General features: G+C 44.1%; 1 protein-coding gene across 3 annotated transcripts in view; it reads left to right on the top strand.

Moving 5' to 3' along the window:
• Nucleotides 1-227: 227 nt before the first annotated feature.
• The window catches only part of KLHL13 (kelch like family member 13), a 139,933-nt gene continuing 135,840 nt past the window's right edge, over nt 228-4,320 (top strand). For 2 of the 3 annotated variants that reach the window (XM_019521273.1, XM_019521270.1), the window contains exon 1: nt 228-309. The gene's annotated coding sequence lies outside the window, so the exon portion shown is untranslated. The remainder of the gene's footprint in view (nt 310-4,320) is intronic. The other variant, XM_019521276.1, reaches the window with a different exon arrangement.

Here is a 4,320-nt window from a genome sequence, read left to right as displayed (position 1 = left end):
TGACTGGGGCAGCAGCCGCTCGTGGGGGAGGGGAGGTGAGGTGAGGCGAGGTGGTGGGGGGAGGGGAAGGGGTGTCCCTAACTCCTGGCTGGGCTGCAGGGTGGACGGAGCTCGGTCCGGCGTGGGGCGACCCCGTGAGCCTCCCGGTTTGCTGGTGGTTCTGGCCCCTTACCTGTGTGTGTGTGTGGGGGGGGGAGTGAAGCAGTGCCAGGGGGAAACGTTGACCTCTCCCTCTGCTCGTTTGCAGGAGCCTGGCGATGGGAGCCGTGGGCCGGTGTCCAGCGGACTAGCCCCTTCCTCCTCCGCCTGGTGAGCTGCCACCTCTGGCCGAAACTCTGGGGCACTTTCCCTGCTTCTCCCCGTCTGCCTGGGTTCAGACGGTGCCAGGGCAGGGTTGTACGGCATAAAGTTTGGGCCATTTTTAAACTGTGCTCCTCAAGACTCCTTGTGGCGTTCGCCTGGCTTTTTTAAAGTCGCGGTGGTTTTTGTTGATGTGTTCTGTCCTCTGAAAAGTTTAGCGAGTTTCAATGAATCATGGAGGCAAATTAAGACGCTTCTCTGTTTTGAAAGCGAGACTACTTATAGTAACGGTGTTGGCCTGAAACCAGATTTCACTGATGAGTTCAAAGTAGTTTTGTCCCAGCCAATTTTTAAAAATATTTTCCAATTTGAGCAGGTTGCTTTAATGTTTTTTCCAATTTGAACAAGTTATTTTGTTGCTCTTTTAAAAACCTGCATAACCAAAAGGTGGAGCCTGATGGTCCAGAGACCTGGTTCTGCTTTATAGGCTCAAGAAGGCAAACCTTACCACCCTCAAAGCCAAATTGGACTGCAGATGGGTGCAAAGGCTATGGGTTATAGCCCTGCGTGAGGGCTGTTTTCAGTGGCAGGGGTGCTTTCCACTCTCACTTTTTTTATTCCCTCTGAAATATTACCTTTCTCTTACCCTCAAGTATTTCAATCCCACTTAACTCTATACCTAGAATAGATTTTAAAAAATAATTATATACCTGCCTAGCTGAATTCTTCTCCTTTTCCACCCAATCCTATCTGCAACACAATTGATTTTTTTTTTCCCTGCTACCACGAGCATTTCGGTGGTACCAGTGGTAAGCTGCTTTTATTGCAGGCCTAGATGGTAAATACCTTCTGCAAGAAGAGGTTGTAACTGACTGCATTTCAGCAAGAAAAACTGGCTGTGGATAAGTGTCAGTGCTCATGCAAAGTAATAATGAAGAAAAGACTGCGTAGGCCAGGAGAATGGTACAGCGCAAGTCAGGGTTGCGTGGAGAGATTCTGTGCTAACTCAAGGACCAGGAGTAGCATAGCCACATTAGCCCTGGGATGCACTATGGATAATGGTAGTTAGCCCTGCAGATTTGAGCTTGACTAGCTACATTGAAATATGAGCTATTTATGCCTTGCTTCCTGTAGCATTTCAAACCAAGGTAGCTACTGCAGTGTAAAGAGGCACCTATTTCTGTGGTGAAGATAACGACGAAATATATTCCTGAAACGGGACTGGCTGCTCAACTCAAAGTCCTGTTTACTGTGAGACTTGATACGGGTGATGGCAGAGAGCTTTCAGTAGGTGTGTTAATTGGAGAGCCACAGTGAGGAGTGATGATCACCAGGTTGCTGAGTAGGAGGGAATATCTTATGGGTTTTAAGGATAAAAATTTCCAGGATGGACCGGGATGTAATGTGATGGCGTCCCAATGCCTTTTCCTGTTTCTGTTGAAAAACATATAGAAAGGCTTCTTGAGAACAAACACTTCATGACTTTCAGAGGTGTTGGAGTAGCTAACTGTTGTTATGTATTAAACTTCTGCTAATTTTGAGAAGCTTGACTCTTTTTTTTATTTGTAAAGAAAAAACTTATGTTTGAGATTTCAGGGGGTATTCAGTGCCTGAGTTGTGTTCTTAGTCTAGGTTTTTGCTTTAAACTCAGCGATGGGGAACATACTATTTTTATTTCCTTTCAAAGAACCAGCAGTGCTTTGTAGACTCTAATGACATAGTATGGTCATATGATTTCTTGGTGCTTTTGTTTTAAGTTCTCCTTTGTAAATTGTGCAGCTGCTATGTGGTGTGCGCTTTAGTTGAGAAATCTCTAGCGATAGGGAAAGACTTGTAGGGAAAACAGGACTGGAACTGCAGGAGCAGAAGCTGTTCAGTTCTGGGCTTCTTAATGGAACATTCCCACAATTACCTTTTAAAGATACAAAAAGGTGTGTGAAGTGGAGTGTAGCCAGAATTTGGGCATTAAAGTCTGTGTTCTTTACAAAATGCCTGCCCCCATCCTGTAGGCACCTACCTTCTTGCCAGTTTCATTCCCTGGGGGCTCCTATACACGCGCAGGGAACCGGCTCTGACATGCTGGAGATCCAGCGTGGCGGAGCAGACTTGATTAATCAAGTCTACTGGAGCATGGAAATTAACATGCTCCAACAGACTTGAGCATCATGTGCATCAGCATCCCCGCGCTGAAAAATGGCAGTGGGGTGCTTTGAACTAAAGCTGGTTCAAAGAGCTTTAGTTCAAAGCCCCCCACTGCCATTTTTCAGCATGGGGATGCTGATGTATGTGATGCGCTGATGCTTTTAATTAGCGTGGCTCACTAGTTAAAGTACCCCCCGCCCCCCATGCCTCCTGCAGCATGTCTAAAAATGCCCTGGAAGCCTAAAGTTCTTCTTTAGGAGATGCTCACAACTGTCTCAGTTTTGTAAGGGCCAAGCAATTAGGCATCTGTTTTCTGCTCATCCTGATCAGGAGCATTTTACTAGTTGTTCTTCAGCTTCTGAGGCACAGGGATGCTCAGACCATGCAGGAGATGCACCTGCAGGATCAGGCTCCACACAGTGCTGCAGCAGCCAGTGCTTTCCTTGAAAAACATGCCTGGAAGGGTAAATGGTGGCGTCTTTCCAGTGATTTTAGGCTTGATTCCCTGTTCTTCCTTCACACTTGTATCTTCTACCTCCTGGGAGAGTGCTCTAACTATTCTTCTGTTGAAACCATTCAGCTTTGCAGAAAAGGTTCATTAGATAACAATACTATAACTAATGGGACCATAATGTAGTTTATTGGGTATGGCGCATGCCCTTAGGACACGGGAGACTTGAGTCCCTGCCTCAGCTTTACAGACTATTTAATGTAATATGAATGGTGAATTGTGACACTTGGCACTGTGGCACCTAAATCCCTTTGTGAATTTAACTGTCAGTATTTTGAGGAAAATTGGTGAAAAGCAAAAGCATTTAGATAATGAGTAATAAATTTAATTATTTCATTATTGGTCCAATTCTATTGATATGCATTACTTAAAGATTGCATCTCCGCACCCGGACTTAATAATATGAAAACCGTTGTATAAACTGTTTTAATATACAGTATTTATAATAGCGTGTTGTGTGTGTGTTGCTTTAACATATATTAAATCAGTGTGGTGACTTCTCTGTACCATTGACTGCAACTTAGCTTTACCAGAACAGTCCAGGTGTCCAGTTCAGATCATAAAAAAAACCAAGGTGAAGCTCTACTAGATTAACAGGGTGCAATGAAAGAAACACATCCGAATAAAACTAGTGCATGGCACTCAGTCCATTTTTTTCTGGTAAATTTTCCAGTCCTATATGGTATGTTGCAAGTGTTCTGTTTTTGGTCTTGAGCTCTATCTTCTCACTTGAATTCCACCAGGGATTCTGGAGACTTAAATTATTCTGAGCAGTGTCTTGTCTGACAACATTTATGTTGATGTAAAATACTGCTGAATATTTTACTTTTTCTGCCACAGAAATTAGACCTTTGTAAACAGGAACACACTTTTTAAAATCGTACATTACTGTAGTATTCTTATCTCCATGAATTTACATGGGTTCATGATGATAAACAGTTTGGTGTTCACTTCCCCTTTTTATAGCACTTGTCAAGGCTTGAAACCTTTACTGAGTGATACCCTTGCTGGAGTCCTAACTTTATTACCTACAGACTGAAAAGAAAGAGCGGGGACTAGAGATCTGGGCTTTTCAAGAGAGCTCTTGTCATTGAACTCTCTCACACCAACTGGCTTTTACGGGGAAGGTTCCTGGGATTACTGCACTAGATGCTTCCCATCCCTTCACCTGCTTGAGGACTGTCTTTTTCACATTAGTCCCAGACTAGGGGCCACCATGAGAAACTTGAAACTCCACACCAAGGCAAGGAGAAGGGGCTTTGTTTCCTGGCAGCTCTGAGTAGGGTGGATCTCCACAGTTAAGATTTTCCCAAAGCTTCCTGATTCTTACAAGGTGCTGGTGTTAAGAAACATTTCTTCTTCTTTTC

The sequence above is a fragment of the Gavialis gangeticus genome, unplaced genomic scaffold (assembly GCF_001723915.1).
Source record: "Gavialis gangeticus isolate Ggan-Ray unplaced genomic scaffold, GavGan_comp1, whole genome shotgun sequence".
NCBI lineage: Eukaryota > Metazoa > Chordata > Crocodylia > Gavialidae > Gavialis > Gavialis gangeticus.
This window is presented reverse-complemented; position numbering and strand designations above follow the sequence as displayed.